Source organism: Serinus canaria, chromosome 4, assembly GCF_022539315.1.
Source record: "Serinus canaria isolate serCan28SL12 chromosome 4, serCan2020, whole genome shotgun sequence".
Taxonomy (NCBI): Eukaryota; Metazoa; Chordata; class Aves; order Passeriformes; family Fringillidae; genus Serinus; species Serinus canaria.
In genome coordinates, this window is record NC_066317.1 from 28,789,291 (window position 1) to 28,813,535 (window position 24,245).

Below are 24,245 nucleotides of genomic sequence, written 5' to 3' on the forward strand. Positions count from 1 at the left end.
AGAAAGCAAAGACCAATGCAACTGGACAAGAAAGAGCAGTTAAGTGTTTGAGCATTGAATCAAAAAGTAAGAGAAAGCTTTTCCAGTCAGCTAAAATTTTTTTCTATGTGTAGGGAGAGCAATCATGTGGAAAACAAAATCTGGGAGGCACCCAGACTGAAAGCAAACTTTGGTTCATACCAAGAAATTCCTTAAATTAAGACCTAAATGGGCCAAGTTGCTACCATTTAGTCCTTCACCTTCACCTAATACTTATTCCTCTGTGGACAGTCTCAGCTCACAAGACTGCATTGCAAATTCAAGTTATAGGCTCATAATTTTGCTGGCTTTCAGACCACCTCTTCCCTTTCTGCTGTTTAAGCAATGTTTTTCTGGCTGCTTAAAGCTCTGTTTCATGGTGTGATGACTGACAGACTTGCTGTCTGTCTATGGCTGTTGGAGCTCCAGCCTAGCAGACCATGCATGACAACAGTGGTCCCCACTGTTGTCATGCCAAACACAAAACATGATGGAGACAGAGGACTCCCATAATGTTTCTCTAATGCTGGGTTGCTTTCTTGAAGACTCAGAACACTTACTCACTTACTATGTGACATTTTATTTGTTCTCTTTGGGTTTCAGCATCCCCTCAAATAGGATAGTATTGCTGCTGTATGAAAAATGTGGAGGAAATGCAGTGCAAGTGCAAATACAACTATACAGCAGCTATTTGTGAAATGATGTGACTGTTACAGATGAAACATGGGAGGTCTTAAGATAATTTTCAGTCCTTTAAAGCTATGAAACCCTGTAGTGTTTAGGGTCTTTTGACAGCATACCACTACCTTACACTTTTCTTTTTAAAAAGAAATAAATTAGATATGTTGTGTAAAGATTTGTATCTAAACCTGATATGATATGCAAACCTGGTGTGCTGTAAGGAAAAGTCCTTCAGAGAATAGTAGACTCTGAGCTCTGTGGCCACCAGGAAAATTTCTTTAGTTCCTACTCTTTTTTCTCTTTTTTTTTTTTTTTTTTAAGTCATCTTGGGCCCAGTGCTTTGTCAATAAGGTGTCTCGACCTAGGTTACCTCTTTACAGAGGAGGCATTGTAATGATGAATACATGAGGGACAGTGAGCTGCCTCAGTGCTGCTCTGATGGGAACCGTGTAAGTACCTACAGTAGTCACCTGCTCTCCCTGCAGCAGACCCTACCTTGAGGAAGGTGGCTTCATATTTGGATAGATGATGAATAATATTTCAGCATTGTGGGTTGGTTCCCAGGCCAGTATTCAGTGGGCAACAGGAAATCATGTGTCCAAAAAGAGACAAACCTGAAATGCTGAGCCATATTGCCAAACTGGAGAAAGACGCAGTGCTTCCATCTTGTGGTGTGCATGATTTTTCTTCATTGTCAGTACAGCCTCAGGACACTGGAATCGTGAGCCATGACTAGGTTTTAGAGGTGTTGTTGTAATACAAACAGTACTGCTACCACTAAGCAGCTTGCTTTTTAATTGCGCTCTTCACAGCAAAACCCCAAACCTAAGTTAATTACAGGAGGGCAGGGAATTATTTCAATTAGACCAGGATAGCAGCCCTCTGTCCAGAGAAGCAGCTTTAAGCACAACTCTGCTGGAGCAAGCTCAGTCCAGCTCATTAAGACCAAGTGTTAAGACCACAGCCAGATCCTAAACTATCTTTTAAAAACCACCTATTCTACTGGTTACTGTTGTCTGAAGAGCTGCTCTGCCTGTACTTGATAGCATCTCTTTTTTCTCTCCTGCCCAGCCAAGCTGAGACCAGTAGCTTTCATCTAAGGGTGCCTCTGCCCTCTGCACCTGTCTTGGTCTGGGAAGTCAGAATTTTTAAACCTCCTTTCATGCTTTTGAGATGATTTCCCATCTAATGCATGCTTTTGTGCTGGTTTCGTTGGATAAACATAAGTAGAGGAAAACATATGTATGCCTGTCATTAGGGTTACCTGTTACAATTTATTTAAGGTGCTTTCTAATTCTTGAAATTTTGTGGGACCGATGGATATTTTATGTTCCACGAATATTTAAGCAAGCTCTCTCTGAAGATAATGATTTTGCAGTTTTTCTCCTTATTATTATTGACCTCTCAATTTTGTTCTGCCAAGTGAGTCCCATTGGATTTTACACCTGCTGCTCCATCACCTATCTAGAAATGAGTCTGGATATGACTGCTATCATACTGCTATAGCCAATGACTCCTCACAGGACTGAGGTTAGGCTTTTGAAACAAATGAAATTTGTAGTCACTCAAGTTATGTCAATCAGAATGGAAGATTTTAACTGCAGTTGTTCTAAAGATCAGTACAGGGTTAATATTGATGAAATGTTGTAATGCCTGATTTTTAAGTCTCCTAAGAGCAGGTTGTATCCACAGTGCCGTCTTCTTGGTCTCAAACAGCTGTGAGACAGCAATTCTTGCGTTTAATTTGGAGTTTAATTTAATGGAGTTCTTTAATGGAGTAATTTAATGGAATTACAAACCCCATTTCCTGAATGGATGCTAACTTTGAAGACATGAGTAATGCCCAACTGTCTACAGCCTGTGGACACAAGAAAATTTATCAGTTTGGCAGTGTTAGGAACAGAGGCAGGTGATATATGAGGAGGAAAAGGACTGAAAGAAAAAAGAGATGGAGCAAGTTGGTGACTGCATGGAGATGAGAAGTAAGCAATATGAGTGTATTCCTTATGAAATGGGATAGAAGGGATTAAAGAAACCCAAGGAAAGAAATAGTGAGGAAGTATAAGATATGCTTGTATCTAGTAAATATGAGCACAGAAGTGAGTGGGCTTGGGAGGAAAAAAAAACAAAAAAAGAGAATATATAATGAAAAAGCCCTTGCTGAGCTGACAGAAGAATGTCCCTGGAGGAGAAGAATGCAAAACTATAAAGAATTGGGTATTTTGACTAGCTTAAGGCAAAGCAGAAGTTCTGGCAACAAGGGAAATGAAATTCTTTAAAAGAAGGAAAAAGTAGATTTTTCAAATAGAATAGAACCGACATAGATTTGGAGTTAATTTCAAGTGTTATTCTATTGAAAGTTGATTGTCAGATATTATACTAAAATACTCATATTTGATTCCCTTGGGAAGCAAAATCACAGAAGTTCGCTGTAATTTTTTAATAGCTTTTTCTACAAAGGTCTGATGTTTTCAGTATTGCTGCTGGATGGTATGGTGAATGATCCAGAGAGCCTGATGCCCAAGGATTTGTATTTTCCTCCATATGGGTATGCCTGCATCATAAAGCAAAGATGCCCCAGACAACTTGAGGCAGGCTGAATGTAGGTGTTGTTGTGCAGTGGTTGAAGTGGCACAAAACTCTGTTCAGCCTGTGCCTGAGTAATGTCAGAGCTGAAACCTCTGCTGTTGTCATTGCTCTTCTTTCATGTGTACATCATGGCAGTCAGGTGCTCAACTGTAGTGCAAATATATCAGGATTGGACCTCAAAGATGTCAGAACAATGTCAACATTTACAGAAATGCATTAATTAATAATGAAGAACACACAGTGTTCTATGTACTGGCTTCTGCTTTTTCACCCACTGACACAGCTTTGTGTCTCACTAGTCTTGCTTACTGCTAAGAAAGTACATGCCAGAAGCAAACACTCCATTTTAGCAGGCCTGGCTACTGAAAGCCTTCACTCAGTTTAAATGGGCACTTAAATTTTTGCTGGCAGGAACAAGGTTATAGTTAGATGATAATCTTATTCTCTAGCGCAGTGAAGGCCGTAGAAAGAATGAGTTTGGAAATGGTTTCCTCTGTTTCTAGCTGAAAAATGACGTTTTTTAGAAGAGGAGTTGCTTCTTCAGCTAAGTTTTTGTTGAGACCAAAAGATTTCTTTTCAGGTACCTCAAACACCTTAGCATAAAAAGACCTTTTCAGAACAAGACTTGCAATATAACAATATTGTTTTAAATAAAAAGGTCTTTTTTAATAAAAAGGGTGAAACTCCAGTTTAGTCCTTCATGAGTATGGTAAGTGGTGTTTTAAGTTTTTAAAGTAACCTTCTTAGAGTATCTTATTCTAATGCAGGAGAATAAACCTTGCCAAATAAAATTGGTACTGACCCCCACCTCATTGCAACCTCCTTTCAGGCAGTTGTAGCGGGCAGTAAGGTCATCCTTGAGCCTCCTTTTCTCCGGACTAAACAACCCCAGCTCACTCACCTGCTCTTTGTAGGACTTTTTCTCTATACCTTTCCCCAGCTCTGTGGCTCTTCTCTGGATGTGAAAAGTAATATAAGTAAGATGCTTTCGGTTTGTTTGCTTTCTTCCTGACAATGCAACTGCTGGCAAATTAAAGGCCGAGTATTGGAAAAAGATATGTTCAGGGAGAAGGTATAAGATGAAATGTCCAATAGAGCATGTGAAATTTTAGGGCTGAGATAATGTGTAAAAGATGACACAGACCCTTGATAAGTGGGATGGTTCTTATAATTATATATCATATAATATATAATTATAACAAATAAGCAACTTTATCCATAGGCACTCACAGGCATCACTTTGGATATTGAAACCCCAGTGCCAATATTCATTGCCAAACAGAACTTTCTATGATGTTATGGTTTTTGTAATTCACTCACTGTTTCTTTTTATAGAGACTGTGGAGTTGACATGTTAATAGGATATAATAAATACACAGATATTGGAAGCTATGGTGCTTTCACCATACTGGATGTTCAGCATTGTGTAAGCATGGAACAAAAACCTGCATATCCCAGACAGGGCTGTTCTGTTTCTTCTTTGAATGTTTCATTGCTTGGCTAAGTTAATTGTACACAAGCACAGCATGATTTTCCCTAGCTGCTTCCTTTCGAGCTGAGGGAAAACACTTGATAAAGGACAAAAAGACAAGTTTGCAACAGATCTGTCAAAGTAAATCCCATTTTAATTGGAAAATGTGGAGCCATTTATTCTTATTTAGTCATGTTGCCTGCTAAATATGTGCCTTCTATCTCCAGTCACTTCAGCACGTCTCTTTAATGTTCTTTGTGTGTATGTTTAGTAATGGAAAAGTTTGTGTTTATTTTTCATACTGCAGATTTGCTTATATTTGATACTTATCTTTTTAAAGACTAGCTGGAAATTACCACCTTGAAATGTGAGTTTCAAAGCTCCTCACAAACTGGAGAATTATCAGGAGATAAGGAGAGATGAAAGGAACTTTCAATAGAATGTTTATTCATTTTGCTTACCTTTGATTATTAGTTACCTACAAGGAGGACTCTTTCCATAGGATACTATGCTAGCATTTTGGACATCCAGACTGTTGTCCCTGACTAGTATTCTGTCAGTAATTTCCAGTGGTGTACTTGTCTTTTATTTACTGGAAACTACTTTACCTTCACTTGTATGGCTGACTTCAAACCTTCTGGGAAACATTAAATTTAAAAATGAAACAAAATATGTTCACACTTCACTAGGGCCAGCCCTTTTTGCAAATCTGTTTTGGAGTGCAGTCTCATGAGTTGCTGGATTGTGCAGGCTATAAACCCCTGCCATGTGGCTGTGGCTGTGAGAAGGAGAGCTAGGAACCTGTGCCAGCGGATATTCTGTTGGAGCAGCAATGATAAGGAGCAGTGGCCTAAAACTACAGACTCTGTAAAATTAAAAGAATAGTATTCTTGCCATTTCTGCAGAGGGCCCTCTGGGTGTTTTCTCCTATTGCAATAGTAATAGGAGATAGTCCCTTTCTTATGTAATTCTAAGTTCCAGTTTTACTAGGAGTGTGTTCTATGTGCCCTGCATGTCATGAAGGAGTTGAACAGGTTGTGCTTAAATTTGGAAGAGGATGCATAAATAGTTGGTGCTTGTTCTTTTAGCATCTGATTCAAAGACCTTTTAAATGTAGGAGAAGGTCACAGCTAACTTCAGTGAACACTAAGCAAGTAACTCCTGTTCAACGATATGGTTACTGCAGGACTGTAATCAAGTGGATAGAGGTGCTTTTGCAAAGGATACTGTTCATCTCATGGCTCAGCCTGATTTCTTATCCCAGGTCCCTCATCAGCATGACTGCTTTCATCTTTTTGCCTAGCTTTGCAATAGCCTGAAGCATCAGAAAATCCCTCAACTCTATGCCCTTTGTTACATATAAGTGTATTCTTTGATAGACTGCCTGTAACAGATATACTTCAGCTAGTATTGAAGTCTATGTAAATAGGAGTGTTTTGAGGTTCTTTTGTTGCTGCTGTTTTTGTTTTGTGTAGGAGGATGGTATGTTTTGTTGATTTAAGATATTTTGGGAATTTTAGAGACCACTTTTTAGTGGTGCATTTGGTGTTTGAAAGCAGCTGGATTAATTTCTCTCTAAACTTGCCAAATGGAATTTATTCCACAAACCCTTTGGCATTTTCCAGAATATGCTGCCAACCCTGACGTTTTAAAATAACTGGAGCTTTCTTTCCTTATGCTGTCATCTTGTTTTCCAGGTATTTTTGGTAGAGAATAAGAGCTTGAAAACATATGCATAGGGTGGGCACATTTCAAAAAGAAGTTTGAGTTTTTGAAGAAAACTTTTGAAGAAAACTCAGGACGTGAGACAAAGGCATATCAGAGCGCAGACCTGCCAGGCATTTAGGATCAAATGTAGATCATCTCTTTCATGCTCTGGCGTGTAGAGAAATCTCAGAATTCCCTTGTAGCCAGTAATTGAGCATGCAAAAAGTGTTTCTGTGAAAATGAAAAGATCATGAAATATTGCTGTCCATGCAGTGAACACTGCTATTTTGTGGATCAGTTTTCTATGCAAATGATTTTTAATCTGCTTGTATTGGTTTTTTCAACAGGAGTCTAATGAAAAGTTCTTATTGAAATAGGAAGGAATACTCATTTTTAGTGCTTTCAAATGTTGCCACAAATATTTCTGCTGAGTATTGTGAATGGAAAATCCAAAATTGTTAGAAGAGACCTCTCTAATCAAGCATGAGACAGAGTATACAGCTGCAACTCATGAAGCCTACAACATATAACTTTACAAAACTTTATTTTTGTCTGAATGCTTGTATTGTATTGAAAAATCTTAGAAAAGAATAGTGATGATAAGTAAGCTAATAATGCCCCTAAAGAAGTGATGCATGGGAAATTGTTGCCTGCTTTGCAGTCTTGTCATACATTGGAGTTAGGTTTGCCAACTACTCTTTCAGAGAGAGAAGTGTCTCTTGTCATTGGTGAGCAAGGAACAGGAACATTCAGTCTCAGGGGACGTGCCAAACATTTCTGATGCTGTTTAGGAGTGTACATGTACACATCAGGTTCTTGCTTAGTGCTGCCTGGCCCAGATAGAGTCATTTGTCATGAATCATTGATGAGGTTTGATTCATGGTCCTGGCATTCTCCCTACAGGTCTCTTGCATGCTGGGACATCTCCAGCCAGTGCTAATCTTTGGGGATGACATTTTCTCCACACTAACACTGGATTGTGAGCTTCCCAGCAGGCAGAACAGCTTACAAAAAGGAAATCCTCTGAACTTTTTCTTGAGTCAGTATGGTTAATAGTGGTGGGGACTGGGCACTTTGAAAATGGCTCCAATGTCTTAATGGCTCCCTGTCTTAATGATCATCCACACCCATCAGAGCAGAATGTTGTATTTATTGCCAGTTAACCTAAATCCCTCATAAGATAAATCAAAGGATAATATATTTACATAAGCCAAGTATGGACAGCAAAGTTAGTAGGTGTATAAGCAAGCCAGAAGGAATAAAAGCAAGTCTTAATATCCACCTTTACTTAAGCTCATCTTCAGCTAGCAAGCAGTGAGAATACTTTGGTGCTGTATGGCTGGGATCTAATTCTTGGACAAAGCCCACTAGTTTGCATTTAAATGTCCCTGAAAAAAACCCTATATTTATGGGTTGCCTGCATGTGGTAAGTGGACAAACTTTTCTTGGAATTCTGTTCAGATTCAAGCATTCTGCCTCTTTTCCTTAATGTTTTCTGGTAATTCATCACTTTCTTTGGGGTCAGCTTAAATATTTTAATACAGGACATGTAGCGATTCACCTTATTGTAGAAATGTTGATGTATTTCAGATGTTAACTAGACAGTATTCTCCTTTCCAGCTGACATTCAGGCTGGTTCCTTCACTGGGCTCTAAATGAGTCATTATCCCTGTCATGGTTTGAGAAGAAGTGAGTTTTTTAAAATGCTGTAGTCAAACCAATAAGTGCTCATATTTGAATATTGGCACCTATTTTAGCCACTGAGAACATGATTACACCTCTGAGAACACAGGGGGTTAAAAGCTGAAAACTCCCAAGAAAAAGTCTCTTAAGTTCTGGGCCTTCGGCAGAGAAAAAGAAGTGAAAACCCTTGCAAGATGAAAAGGTAGAAGAACCCTGAGAAACATCAGGCAGCCCCGCCCCCCCCCCCCAGGAGAGAGAGAGAGAGAGAGAGAGCGCTAGTGTCTGTGCCTGTGCCACCTTGAAAATTTGATAGCACGGCCAGAGTGAGGAAGGTGGGGGTTTCAGTGCCGGCAAGGCAGCCTTGAGAGTTCTAGACAAGAAGAACCTGAGAACTTTAACCCTTTTCTTAGATGATAGAAGCCTTGCAAATGCTAATTCCTGCTAGAATTGAATAAGAAGAGAGACAGAGATGAGATAAGAAGAAATAGGCCACGAGAGAAGCTAAAAAGAATCTTAAGTAGGAAGAAGTGATAGAGTAGCCTTTAGCTAAACTTTTCTTATATAGCCATAGACAAAACCATTTTTTTTCCTGTGACACAGAAACTGCATTTAAGGGGGGAGGCAATGGCTTAGAGCCAAAAGAGTACAGTGATGTGATGTAAAAGAGTAGCGTGAACAGAGACGACGAGTGAAGAGAGTAGTAGTTAGTGCCCCTCCATCTCCAGAGAAGAAGTAATCTCTGTTCTCAAAGCCCCTCGACCCCAAAAAGTGAAATTTGAGAAGACAAGTGTCCCAAAAGTAAGAGACTGTGCTCTTTTTTAGAACTGAGCAAAGCACCCTTTAAAAAAGAAAACCCTAGAAGCAACTCTAGTACATGCACAATAGTGAGAACACTGAGCATAGAAAGAAGATGTCACGATGGCAGATCTCCGAGCAGTGCCACGTATGACATAAAAACACAAGAAGTTTCAACTGTGTTTCCTGAAGAAGCCCATAGTGTAAGAGAGACTCCTCTCTCCTCAGTGAACTGAAAATTAATAATCTAAAAAATAGTGTTAGACTGAGAGTGAGTGATCTGAAGAGTGAATGCATTAGAAATATAGTAAAGAAAAGATTGTTTTTAGAAAGTTTGCATCCTGATTTCTGTGTGTTTCTTTTAGAGTTGGAAGTTAATAAACTTTTTTCCCTTTTATTCCTAAGCTAGAGCCTGCTTTGCTCTATTTCTGATCACATCTCACAGCAGACACCAGAGAAGTATTTTCATAGAGAGCACTAGCATTACTCCAAGCTCAAACCGTGACAATCCCATTGTGAGATAAGCATTCTTGCATCTGACTGATGATGCACAAGCCTCAGTATGTATCTTTTCACAAAGCCATATCCTTATACCAACAGTACTACCAGCTACAGGCATGTAAGAGAGATCCGAAGTTAGGTACATTTCCAATTCTTGAGGCTCATCGTGTCAATAACCAGCACCTTTGGTAAGACGGTAGATTTGAGATCAAGGGTTCCCAGGCCTTGAGAGATCCAGTGACAATTTATTTTCTGAACCAGAAGATGGAAAGGATTTACTACAGTGATCAACTTTTTAGGTGCTGTGTACAACTAAAGAAACATTGTTACTAGTTACAGAAAAACTGTTTTTCATGCTCTATTTATAAATACCCGGGATAAAAGTAGACTCTGTGTAATTTAAGGGAGTCATGGGGGAGGGAAGGAGTGCTTTCATTGCTGCTGAGGAGTATGGAACATACAAGGTGGTTTCGGATGAAAGGTGATTTTGTTGAATTATTTAGCAGTCATGCATTCCCTCCATCCAGCAGGAATAAATGCTGTGCCCTGGTTTTCCAGTGTGAGAGAGCTAGGTATTGAGTACTGAGGTATATGATCTCTTACAGAGGGTCTAGATCAAAGATCAGAATGACATGTCACTGTGAAGATCCCTCACCACTATTTTGTAAACTCTATAATGTTATGTGTGAGAACAAAAAGAGGTTCTCTAAATTAGTATCTCTACTCTGTTCTTTATTACCCTATGTAATTCCAGCTACACACAAGGCACTGAATATTATTGGATCTATGCTAGTGAGAGAAAGAAATGAAAAACAGCACCTCTCTTGACTTTATCCTATGTCCGTGTATGTACTGTTTTCTAATTTCTTTGCATATGTACATAGATAAATTGATCGAGAATTGCTTAAAAACTGTGTACAGCATGGCATAATTGATAGAGGGAAAAAAATCTTACCAAAAACTTGGATTTTACCCATTAGTGTTTATTGTGACCTTTTTGTTTGCAATGGAAAAAAAGCCACAAACTTTTTTACTTTCTCCTTTCCTCTTCCTCTTCACAGCCCCTCTTCTTAAATATTAGGTATGAAAGCCCAAATCCATGGAGGCCTTTAGCAAATATCCCATTGACTTCACTGAAACCAAAATTTTCCCTGAATTTATGAAATGGTTAAGCAGTACTAAGCCACACATGCCATAATGCACACCCAAAATGCCAGTGGTTTCTTTTCAGGGACTGGCAAAAATGCTGTTGTTAGATCACAGCGTATTAAACCAATGTTTCTGTTGTCAGAAATCCAGCAGAACCATTGTTGCTATGCAGAGGAATGTTATTAAACACTCCACTCCCCAAACTGTTCTTAATGTCAAACGGAGAGTGTACCTTTTAACATATTGCTTTGGATTTTAAATATGTTTGCTTATTTACAGTGCTTTGCAATTTGCCTTTTATAAATACATGGAATGCATCTGCAATTGCTCATAAATACCAGTATTGTCTTTTGACTTAGTTTCAAAATATCCCAATTTTGTGTATGAGCACTGAGTAGCATAACCAACCTCTGAATACCTGTTATGAGCATCTCCAAAGTGTTTCTGATTTGCTCCAGAAGAACTTTGTCTCAGCATAGAAATGTAAGAATCCTTGGTTCTAAGACTTTCAATAAGGATAGTTAACTGATTCAGTATGAAACCTCCCTAGGAACTGTAATAATTTTGCATAGATCACTGTACATTTCCATAAGTGTTACTGTCTGTCACTTCTGAATTGATGTAGTTATAAACATCTCAATGATCATCAATGAGTCTGTATTTAATACCAACTTCAATCTGTACTGATCTGCCCAAGAACTGAGCATGCTGTAGTCACAGGCTGGAAGTGCCAAAGGAAACATGGAGCTGTCATAATGGGCTGCTTCCAAGCTGTTTTCTAGGACATGTGAAATAGACATAGATTCACCAAAGCCGACACATTTAAGACTGTTAATGTATTTTTTCTTGGGTATAAATAGATTGTCCAATTTAGGGGCCTTCTTAAGAATATGTTCAAACCAGATTGCTTTTTGTAAAGGACTTTGCTCATGCCCTGCACTGTTTATCTTGTGTCTCCACATTTAAATGGATCTATATGATTCATTCAGTGGATTAAAGATTACTTCCTGCAGGGACTTAATATAGAAGGGAGGCTTCCTAAAGGTGTAGTTCTCCTTACAGTCAAAAGATGGTGGTACAATTTCTGTTCCAAGCGGCCCAGCAACACAGAGTAATTGCTATACATCCATTGTTTGCACTTATAAGAAGGGAGAGAGCAAGAAAAGAAAGGTGGGGCTCTGTAGAAGAGATGCCAGCAGGCAGTTGTTTGTCAGGCATTGGTTATGGCCATGACCTTCTCTGGTAGTCAGTAATCCTGAATGTGGCTAAGATGGCCAGGTTTAATTGACTCTAGTGCAGCTATCAAGCCACCAGGTGCCAGAATAGACATCTGTACTGAAGGGATTATTGAAAGGCTTAGGGGGTTAAGAGAGCATGAAATGAAATTGTCCTTATCATCTCTGATGTTTTCATAAAGTCTCTAAAAGCAACAACTTATGTAATTAAAGTAGCAAGTTTAATTAGACCTAACTATTGATTAATTTAATGTAAATCTCAAAGTATTTTATACTGAGGTGCAGATAGTTCATAGCAAGAAAATTGTGCTTCTGTGGAAAATAGAACTAGAGTTTCCTTAATTTAAAAAGGAGAGAAGTTGCCACTAACTGCTCAAAACAGAGATTTAAGGCAGGCTGTTTCCTGACAAATGTGTATTCTTCCCAGCACATTTACTTTTCTAGGAATACAGAGCAAATATGATGCTCATGCTAAATAAAATAGAATTTGGTTTTTTTCACTGATCAGCAATGGAATTTCAATCTCATTTTGTCTGTAATGAATCCTATTAGAGCAGTTGTTTGCTTGGGCAAACTTCTGATTGTTGCAGAATCTGGGAAACTGATTTTATGCAGAGGATACATGATGTTTTTCAGCAAAATAGGATCAGTTAGGATCTAATATTCCTAGCACACAGATATTTAGATGCATATGGTGCTACATCTGAGCTGAGAAAGCAGAAACATGTCTGCACATGACAGATTGTACATGGAAAATTTATATCCTTGAGTAATAGAGTGTTGCTGTATACACTGAAACGCTAATGTGAATCTGCTTAGAGACTAATAATTTGAGACAGATGTTCAAATATCAGTACAAGTGCTCTGCTTTTAGGTGTGTAATATCTGTTTCAGGAATTCCAGTTCTGCCAGTGCCTGTAAAAATTGTGCTTGGTCCTAACAAGTTAAGTTCAGGCACCAGTATCAGTCACTGTATGGGGTCAGTGAAGTGCCTTCAGGCTCAACACAGAAGTAGCCAAAAGAAAACAGTGAGTACAGGAGCTTGTCAAAATTTTCTTGCTTTCAGGAACCAAGGTGCAGTTGAAAGCCACACATTATCACATTTTTCTACCAAGGACTCCTTTATGGATGTCATCCACTGCAGGAGGACTGTATTTGGAGAAGGCAAAACAAGTAGTGGCATTTTTCAATTCTCTGGCTTCAGACTGAAGGATACAATGAGAGCTATTGCAAAAAAAAAAAAAAAAAAAACTTGGCATATAAGGCAGCATGCTATCTCTGGAGTGGATATGAGAGCATTATGCTGCAAAACCAAGGGTTTGTTTTCTGTTCCTGATTTCAGGCTCAGCCTGGGAACAGGAGAAAGTTTGTGACTTTTAAGAGTTGAAATTTTAATTTCAGGTGCTGGGGTTATCTGAGATGTGTCTAAATAATTATCTCTAGAAAATTATTGTAGAAGCAGACTGACATTTTTGGTTCCTTCCTGCCAAGCTAGAGTCCATGAACCTCTAGAAATCAAGGAACTGATACATGGAGAAATGGCTTCTGCAAAACCTGAAAGAGATAAAAGATAGCGCTAATATACATCCTTGCAGCTGTTTCCTCCCTCTTGCAACAATCTTTGTCTTAATTCAGTGGTTTCTGAAGCATTCTAGTTACCTCTAGGAATTTATTTTTTTAGGCATGGCATAGTGTGTGGTTCCTAAATTATAAGTAATGCACTGAAATAGCAGATTTGGACTGAACTGCTGGAAAAGATTGCTGATGAGTGTTTTGAATAAGTGATTTTATAATTTCCATTATCCTTCAAACCCCTACATGCCCAGAAAGTTGCTTAACTCATTCTAAATTGGAGGTAAAGCCATAAAAAAGTGTAATTAGCTGGATGTGTTGGTTGCATTGCGATATAATTGTCTTGGTAGATAGTTCTGGTTTGTGTTTTGTTTCCTTGTATTTAACAATTATAAAGACATTCCAAGTAAGCAGTGCTGTAGGAAGTTCCCTCTGGATGTCCCTGGAGTCTGGAGACATCCATTTCAGTTCAGAACTTCTAGGGCATAAATGGTGTCAGAGCAAGTGACAAGCTGTCTCCATGCTGAGTTAATGAAGAAGGAGACCTAAAGGTAACTATTTCTTGTTCTTTTTTGGGCTCTCTGGTCTGAAAGGGATAAGTGGAGAAGTTGTGAATGCTGGCTATGGTGATGGTGTTGAAGTACTAAAATGCAGGGAGAATGGGGACAGTGGACAAAGCTGTTTGACTTCCCTTTTACAGGTCCACCTTTCCCTGTTATAGCAGCACCTCAGTTTCACCTGCTGTCTCTTACTATGCTCTGCAGTAACTGTAAGCGAACCAAACAATTTTATTTAATAATAAAGGCTGGGTAGACCACTTCAAACAGGACACTGTTCATAGCAAGAATGAATGAGTTGAAGAGGCTCTTGCTAGATATAATGGCTTTTCCAGATGTGGTTGAAGTCAGTAATGGATGTTAAAGGCAGAACCTGCAGCACTGAAAAACAGGACTTCCATGAGACAGCTAAGAAGCCATGCTGTGCCTCTTGGTTGCAGTGTGGCCATGAGACACATTCAGAAGCACTTTATCGCTCTTCAAAAAGTATGTCAGTAGATACAATCCAGATCTTAGGAGAGAAACATGGAAATTCATATAATTTTTTGCTGGAATAAAAACCCCTCCATTCTACAGGAGCTTGCAGAATTGTTTCGTCTTTTAGATTTATAATGCTAGTGATTATGTATCTGAATTTCCTGCCTTTCTGGATAAAGTACTGAGGCACAGATGAGGTTATTACTTTTCATTTCAATGGGTCAAGGCCATCTATATGAGTTTCAGTTGGGCAAACTGCTGAGTCTGCACTTCAGTCGCAGCAACCTGAGGCAGTGCTACAGATTATGGGCAGAGTGGCTGAAAAGGTGCCTGATGGTGAATGACCTGGAGCTGCTGGTCCCTGGTCGGATGTGTTCCCAGGTGGCTAAGAAGTTCAGTGACATCTTGGCCTGTATCAGCAGTAGTGTGGCCAGCAGGACAAGGGCAGTGATTGTCCCCCTGTACTCACTTGCCGGGGTCTCTCTCTCTCTAGCTGGTCTGAGTGACCCTGAGAAAAGTTCAAAAGTTTCTTTTCCCAGCCCGGTGCTTGAAGAAGGAGTCAGGGCTCTTCATTTTTTCGGTCTCAAGGTTGTTTATTGCATCTTATCTATAAAATTCTTTCTCCCTGTCCAGCCGAGATCCGTTCGGCAGGACAGTCAGAGGCACTCCACCCACCCCCAGGGCGGTGTTATCTTTATATACTACAAACTACGTGTACAATATTTACAATTATTTTCCAATACCTATCATCTATACTAGACAGTGAGTTTCTACTCTAGACCAATCTAAAAGTGGCAACATCACCAGACAAGATGTAGGTAGAGAAGAAGAAGAAAGGCTAGACACACCCAAATCCCTCCATCTTGTCACCAGAAACCCCTATACCAAAAATCCTAAAACCTACATTTACACCCTGTGAGTACTTTATTTTTATATTATCTAAACTGCCGTGGCTTTTATCTCTTCATGTAAAGGTGTTAAGTTGTTCCGTGGTTTGTACTCGAACCTGCTGGTGTTCTGGGCTGTGTGCCAGGGTCTCTGAGCCCCCTGGCAAGGGTCCCAGGAAACTCCGGACTCCCAGAGGGATGTCCTGAGTTCCGACACTCACTGGTGAGGCCACAGCTCAAATCCTGTGTTCAGTTCTGGGCTTCTCACTACAGGAAGGACATTGAGGTGGTGGAGTGTGTCCAGAGAAGGGCAATGAGATTGAGTAAGTGTCTGGAGCACCAGTCCTGTGAGGAGTGGCTGGGGGAGCTGAGGGTGTTTAGCCTGGAGAAAAGGAGACTTAGGGGGAAATATTATCAGTCTCTACAACTGCCTGAAAGGAGGTTGTAGAGAAGTGGGGGTTGGTCTCTTCTCTCAAGCAACCAGTGACAGGAAAAGAGGAAATAGCCTCAAGTTTTGCCATGAGAGGTTTGGTTGGGTATTAGAAAAAATTTCTTCACTGAAATGGTTTAAACATTGGAACAGGCTCCTCAGGGAAGTGGTGGAGTCACTCTCTCTAAAAATACTTAAAAGAACAGGTAGACTTAGTGCTGTTGGTTTAGCGGTCATGGTGCTATTTGGTCAAAGATTGGACTTGACATCTTGAAGACCTTTTCCAGCCTTCATGATTTTATGATTTCTATACTGCTAGAATTCTAATTTCAGATGCTCGGTGACAAATTTGACTCTTCTGTGTATCATTATCTTAATGCATCCTCCTGTGCTGTGTATAGAACCAGTGAAGCTTCTTTCTACTCTACCTACTCTGGACCTACAAAGAAAGATAGATGGATAACATTATCATTTTGATGTTAAGTGGTAACTTTTCAAGTAGGACCAATTTATTTGGTGATGCAAAAGAAAATCTGAAAGTGTTTGGAATATTATGGATTGAAAAGGGAAATGCAGTCATGCAATCTTTGTCATTAGAAACTTCCAAACCCACCATCCTGGTAGAGCAAGAAAAATCATCAGGTTACTAGAAGATAGTAGAACTAGGAGACCATTTTAGATTCAAGACAACCTTTCCATAAGCACAGATAACACTGAGACTTTGTGTCATTCTGATATAATAATATTTGGTCCAGTAAATGAGGGACCATTCTCAAATATTTCTTGAAAAAAAATAAAATGCTAAATTTTGAGAGCTGTGGCCTTTGCATAGGAAAAAAGGCAAGATATCCTGATTGGGATAGACTGTTAAATTCCTGTGTTGGCCTTTTGCAGGTCTGTTGCTTTTTTTTCTACATTGCTTAGCCGTCTTTGCAATAGACAGGCTTTTATTTAGCTAGTCACAAGGTTTACCTGAGGTGAAACACCTTGTTCAGAGATGGTGCTTTGTATCTTACACTGTCGTACCATGTAATTTCACAGAGTAGTCTATGTTCCACACTCCAGGCAGTTGAACATCATCTCTGCTTCTCACCCTAGGGAGTGACTAGTTCATTGGCCATGTCATGCAATCATATCACAAAAACCTTGGTGACTGTCAATGTTTAATCTGCCCTTAATGAAGCCTGCCAGATCAGCTTACACTATTTGTCACTATTTTCTGGCCTGGCTGCCAGAGCCTTGGCAATGATTTGTGCTCCTAAAACAAGGAAAGAAATAGGAAGGCCTGCAGTTGTAAGCATTAACTAAAATTGAAATCCATGAGAAACCCAGGCAGAAATCCGCCTTTGATCTGTTTCCTGTGTGTTCTACGCTAGATGAAATCAGTTTAGTTTTAATCCCCATAATGACTATTCCTTGGCTGAACTCAGGCAAGATCCATGCAGGGACTGAGGCCAGATGTAGGGCCTGCCTACTCTCTGGGGTAGACGAGAGTTCAGGAACCCTCAATCTGGAACAGTTACAATGGAGTGCAGGCTTGTGCACAGCACTAAGGCTTGTTAGCGGCCATGCACAGAGCCAGATTGTGTGTTTGTGCACTGAGCTCCCTGGCATTTCTGTTTTATGAGTCACTATGCAGATCCCTGCCAGCTCAGGTGGCCCTGCACCCACGTTTGTAGACATGGCCTTAAATACCTAATGGCCGCCTTAAATACTTCAGGCAGGAATGTCAGCCTTCAAAACCTGCCACGTAACCCAGGTGTCTGGAGATGCTAAGCAGCAGCAAGGGCTGAGCAGCTGGGCATCTCCATCATACTTAGGCACAGAAGACACTGTGCCTGTCCTCTCTGAAGCAGTTAGTCTGAGAGAGCACAGAAAGCACCTGCTGAATCCCAGCAAAACAGCTCCTGCCGTCGGGGACACAGAAACCCGATTCTACGCCTAATGAACAGCCAATTACTGAGGCAGAGATTGGACTTTCAAGGTTAGTGCCTTAAACAACAGTCTGACTACAGGCTTTGTTCCCTCCCGCATTCCCTTTGCTATTTGGTAGTGGCAAGACAGCAGCTTCAGGAGGAATCCAAACTTACAATGACCGAAAAAGTTACAATTAAATAAGTGAATGTTGGTTATGCTTTTATCTGGCTGCTAAGAGATTTGAGCCCAAATCTGTCATATCTTGAATACAGTAACTGGCTCTCATCTCTTCCCTATTCAGCTTTTTTAAGAAAGGGAACTTGAGAGAATGAGTATGAATGTATGAATCCCAGTTGGAGATGGGCATTTTCCTGCAGTCCAGATGAGGATAGCAAGTTCATGGAGAGAATATAATATCTTGCCATTCACAGTAGCTAAGTTAGACAGCTCTGTGCTAATGTGCTGGCTTTTGTGGGTGTCATTCCTGTGGATTGCTTAAGCACAGAAATCTTGGCAGGAGGATCTGCAGACTGCAAGGCACCTTGTGGTTAGGAGCTGACACCCCTGCCTGCGCCTCTTTGTGAATCTGTCTCTTCCTTTGTTTACTGCTAAGATTTCTTTTCTTCATCCAAAGCATGTCAATTTAAGTAGATGTGGAGTGGGACTTTTTCACTATAATAGGACCATGAGAGAGAAGAGACTGTAGCAATGCAGAAGAGACTGAAAAGCAATGCAAATTTAATGAGCAGTCAGTACCCTAGAAATAAAGTAACCTGTCTGTGTAAAAGGCTGGTATGGAGTTAACTGAGGTGGTGTGACAACAAGAGATTTCCTTTGGCATAAGTGATGTAATATTGTACAAAGGGTTTCTATTGACACTTCTATCTCTGACCAAAGTAATATATAATATTGTGTTGTTAATATATTTTTTCATAGACCTGATGTAATGGCGTGGGAAAAGATGTGGAAAACATAATAAATACTGATGGAATGGGTGAGAGACATTTAAAATAACAGTTTAAATAACCACTGAAAGTCTGCCTTTCTCAGCTGTATGGTAGACTGTAGAGCTGCTATCGTGTTCCATGATCCACGTTCCAAACAACGTGCAGATCATAACAGCTCAATTACATTTTTTTCCTGAATCTATTTGCTGAGAGGCCATTTTTGCAGATCTTAGGCTGTCAAGAGAAGCTTGAACTCCTAGAGTCAACTCACTCCCTGCTGGAAGGAAACTAACAGCAAGTTCACAGGTTACAGCTGCATCTTTGTGTGCCTGAGTCCTGCTTTGAATGCAGATCTTTCTTTTTGTTAGTCTAGCTGCCTTCTCAGCAGTATCTCAGCCAGGTCCCTTACAGCATGACTGGAGTTTCAGCTAAGAAGTGTAAGAGCTGTATGTTAGCTGGCACTAGTGAAATGTTCACTTCTGAGCTGTGTGCTCTGTCCTTTGCCACAGATGTCCACAAGTTGGATGCTCACAGATTATCTACATAGATAAAGGAAACTCCAAGTTCATGCTGCTTCCACACTGGAAGTTGGGTAGATGTTACTTAGCTCAGTCCTGAAGTCATGTAACCATGTTGGCACTGTGCTGTGTTTTAATGTGTTGGAAGACTTGGCACAGCTATAAAAAATAGTTGAGCCTTCTAATTCTATGTCAGATGTTTCCTGCTTTTTAAAAAATAAGCTATTAGGTTCATTGCTTTACCTTGTTGTAATACTCATTTCTCAATTTGTCCTTGTTGCTGTCTTTGTGCGATGTACTCTTTGAAGTTCGGGGTTTTACATAGCAAAATGTCAGAACTACATGAGTTTAAGTGACAGCTTAGCTCTTTCTAATCTGCTTAAGGAATCTTTTCATTTTATTGCTTTTCTTTTTGAATATATTGACTTTCCTAGAGCCACTAAATATATGTTTCACTAGACATTGTCTAATTATTCTTTAATTTTGTAAATAAGATTCAGAAATTGATGTAGATGTTTGGTTGAAAATATTTTCCATTTTTTTTTTCTTTTTGATTTTAAAAAGGAAGAGATTGATTACAATGCTTTGTGGTTGCATGTCCTGTGGATAGAACATGAGAGCCCTGGGGTTTAAAAGTGAAATGCCAGAGAGGCCTAACTCCTGTGTAATGTTTGTCTTGGAATGTGATACTTGATAAATCATAAAATTTTCAGTCATGTAAGTTTTAGACTGTATCCTGCTGATGCTGAACTTCCTCAAACCCAATTGAAGTCAACACAATGCATCATATCTTCATTTTTCTGTGTAAAGGAGAGAGAATGTTTAATGCTTTCACATCTTCATACAACCCTCGAGTTGCACAGACGAAAATGTGTGTTTGTGTGCACAGCCTCTGGTAAAATACTGCTCTGTGTGATTGTCAGAGTAAATCTCCTTTTGGGTGTTCAATGCAATTTTTGGAACAGTTTTCTCCTTTAATTTAAAAGTCCAGGGATTTTTGCCCATTGCAGTGAAACCTCTTTGAGGAATTTTGTATTACAGTATGTCCAATTACTGGTGGCACCAGCAAGTTTTTGTGAAACCCTGGTCTTGAACACCTGTTTGGAGAAGCCACATCCCAAACAACATTTCACCTTCAGGCAGTATGAGTCTCTTTAGTAAAACTATGTCCACCACACAAGAAAGATAAAGGCTTTGTGGGCTTTGAAGCAATGCTTCATGCCTGCTTTGTCCCACCTGGAGAGCCTCCTTTGCACTGCAGAATGTAGGAGGACCTTGCTTAAAGGTCCTCCTACATTCTGCAGTGTAGGCCAGGTGCTCTCCTGTTCATCTTCTGAATAGGAGGAGAGAAGAAAAATCAATCTTCTGTGTACGTTACTGTGGTTCATGCTAATAAGAGTTGCTAGGTTGACAGGTCAGGAGAGATACCAATCCACTGACTCACAATACAGATATCACTGAGGTAGGATTCTAGCAAACTTTCCCCAACAGTATTGTTCAAACTGAAATCACCGATTTTGTGACAAGTTGAACAGGTAGCTTTGCCTTCTTAATCGTTTGACTTTTGATTTGTATAACCAGGATAAGGGTTATCTGCAAGGGTTGCTGCAGGTAGAGGAGAGATGGGAGACATCTACCTACCTGTTTCACCAGGGTCACAACACATTATTGTCATTCCCAACCAGGCAGATCTTCACATGCTGACTTAGAAGGCTCACCCTCCCCAGCCCCATTACTGGGGCCCTAACATCCCCCTGTCCCTGATGTCATCTGACAGACCTGCCCTGCCTTCCCCACCAGGGCTGTGTGTCTCTGAGCTGAGAGGAAAGTCATATAAATAGCAGTGCACCTTCTCTCTTTCTGCTCTGCTGCATGCTACACCTCACTGACTCACACAGCTCCTTTCAGGCACTTCCTTGACTTTGGACGTAGTATGATTTCATAGTGTAGGATAAGTGACTTTGAAGCTGATATTTCAATTTTGAGTGGGGTAGATGTAAGCAGTATTTGGGCTTACATCATTAAATGAGGTCCTGGTTGCTGGAAGAATAAACATAGAAAATTTTGACTCTGCAAGATGCAGTATTGATTGCAGTGAGCTATGATGTCAAGTATATGCTTCCCTTCCTCCTTGCTTCCCACAAGTGCTAAATAATAGACCTTGTTTACTGGCATTTGCAAATTATTTTGCCTTTGTGAATGATGTAATGACATGCCCCCTATACTCTCATTTAATTTGCAACACCATTTGGATTTTTTTTATCCTACTTTTCTGATGTAATTTTTAAATAACTGTATTTCCTGTCCCCCAGACAAATCAGCTCTAATTTTATAATGAGGAATTCAGGGTTAGATTATTTTTTAAAAGAATCTAGGCCATATACATTATGTAAGGTTACCATAGTAACAGTTTCTCCTAGGGGAAAACCGACTGTCCGTAGTTTCCACAGAAACCACTCCCTGCTGAGAAGGTGCCTCTGAGGGAAGTGAAAGGAATATAAATGAGAGAGAGAAAAAGACGCGCACAGATGTCATATGACCTCTGCGGCATCCCTGCACTGTTGCAGATTCATCCGAGCGTTTCTGGGTTTGTTTTCAGTTTGTTGTTTTTGACTGCACGAGTGGCACCTTCTCTTGTCATGTAAAGTCTGGCTGCCCTTCTCTGGCGTGGAACTGGTTTTACAGCTGGAGGTACGGCGATGCTCCACCTTGGCAGTGAACTGACCACAGCAGATACTAAAGTCCAGAGCTCTAGGAACCACTGTGCGTGGGAGAATTTAAATGGTAAAAGAGAATTTCCCCTCTTTTTTATTAACTTTTTTTCCCTAAAAGAAGTCAGCAAAGACAAACAGGTATGGAAATGATTCCTTCCAGACAGAAACAGGAGAGAGGGGAAGCTCAACTAATTTGTCAGTTAATGGTTTTGTTCTTTTGGGGTACAAGCATACACTGTTAGGAAAAATGTATTCTGAAAGGAATAAAAAACCCTCAAGTCCTAGAATTTGTTAACTGATATTAAAAAAAAAAGGTGAAATTTCTTTAATGTACTTTAATATCACTGAGGCAAGTATGGATTAACATTTCTGAAATCCTTTTGCTTTTATTTTTTTCATGAACAGCATTGATTTGTTTTGGTTTTATTTTTTTTTCAAAGGCAATAAAACTGTGACATTCATTCAAGGCTTAGTGCAGCCATAACTACAGATTAACGCTCTGGCTACTTCATCCTGTCATCTCTCTGCTGCTTTCTGGGGAAAGTAGGCTGACATGGTTATTAAATCTGGCAGCTGGGTTGTATGCACATGGGAAGCAAGTAGAGCACAGCATATAGAAAATGAGTAGCTTTCAGATAGCAGCCTTCATTTCACTGCTGCAAGACCTGAAAGGCAGCCTAAAAAGCTCTTTCTCTTCTTTGTAATCACCAGTCGCTGGATCAGTGCGCAAATATCACAAATACAGTTGCAAATGTAAGTATTCCTTGCTTGTGTGGTGCTTTCAGATTGCTAATTAAGGTTTCTACCTTAGTCTTCTGCTTGAAAAAGCAGAGAGATGAAAGCTGAAAACATCCTGACAGGGGAAGCTTCTCTGCAGTATTGTTCTGGCTTTCAGTGGAAGAGCTGCTGAGGGAAAGGGATGCTTGAAAGCTTTCCAGAACAAATAGTTTGCAGTTGTGTGTGTTGATTTTGGAGATATCTGCTTGCCATTTTTTCTGAGGGCAGAAGTCCGGCAAATGCTGGTACTTATAGAGCAATGTTTTTCTGCTCAGATTAGATATACAGCAAGAAAGATACTTCAGCAGTAATAGATGGTTTGTGAGCACGTAGAAGAAAAATTTTCCATGGTATTTTTCACCTGGAATATTTTTTAAAAAAATCCGTAAATGCAGACAGGGACTTCTCATTAAGGAACTCAACAGTACCTTATTTTCAGAAGCTCAAACAAATAGTCATCATAAGGGGCACCAGTAAGTCTGCATCTGGCCTGATAAGAACAATGAACATAGCACGGTGAGCAATGCGTGTTTTTCACCCATCTCATTTTGTCTGTACATGAAACGATCTTTATCTGCTACAGTGGCATCAAGACAGGATAGTAAGGTGGTTGGGAAGCAGTGGAGCTGAAGGATTCTCAGTGTTGTGGTGATACTGTAAGGAAGAAAATTGATACTTGTTGGTGTATTTTTGGTCTCATAGCACTGAAGAAGCAGTATGTTGGTTTTTATTCTCCTTTCTAATTCAAAGCGTCTGTATTGCCATTGTCCTATCGAGTTTATGGCTAATGAATTCTTACTGTGCTGTGAATGAAATCTGCTTCTTGAAAACAGCCTGTGATCAGTACCAAGTATAAATAGTAGTCAGATAACTACACAAGAAATGCAGTAGCCAGTTTGTTTCAATTGCTATGTCATGTTTCTTGCTTTATTTACAGGTTTTATTTCCTGGGGACCAGTGGTACTGTCAGCTTTTCATGAGCCATGTGAAAATGTCACTTGCACAGTTAACAGGTGACTGCCATTAAGTGACTAGGGAGAGAATATGTGTGTAGTTTGCTGCAATAAAGTACTAAACATATTCATGGTATAACCCATAATGATGCTGTAACACAGGTATTTGGTGACTGTTGTGTTTATAAGCTGCTTTTGAAATACTTCAGCCTCATCTTACAGATGTATATGAATACATGCCTGTCTTCACTGTAGCAAAGAAAAACTGATTTTGAAGCTTTCTTTTCCTTCCTCTTGTCTCCTTTTTCCCCTCATTGACTTAAATTCATAGCTTCCCTGAAATTTAGTTGTGAAGATGGTCATTTTTGATGACAGCTGCAGAGCTAAGCTTCCCAAGCCTCAGTGGCAGCCAGCCAGCTGCTGAGACAAGTGGTGACCTTTCAGGACAATGTCTCTCACAAAAATGTCAAAATATTAAAATGGCAAGCATCAAATGCCATGTCTGTGGGTAGGGGTAGTCATCTGGCAGGCTTTCAGCTGAAGACAGTTAATCCACTGCTTGTTTGGATTATACATTGAAAGCCCCTGCCTAAGTCTCTCAAATATAGAGAAATTATTCATATGTGTCCTGAATAATTTCAGAAGTTCTTCTGGGAAGATTTGGGAC

At 39.9% G+C, this 24,245-nt stretch overlaps 1 protein-coding gene across 8 annotated transcripts in view; it reads left to right on the forward strand.

The window, feature by feature from the left end:
* Positions 1–24,245, forward strand: part of TRIM2 (tripartite motif containing 2) — a 125,671-nt gene that overhangs the window by 11,173 nt on the left and 90,253 nt on the right. The window contains exon 1 of one of the 8 annotated variants that reach the window (XM_018926692.3): positions 7,748–7,892. The exons of 6 other annotated variants lie outside the window; for them this stretch is intronic. The gene's annotated coding sequence lies outside the window, so the exon portion shown is untranslated. Of the gene's footprint in view, positions 1–7,747; positions 7,893–24,245 lie in introns of those variants that run through there. One more of the 8 variants, XM_018926701.3, reaches the window with a different exon arrangement.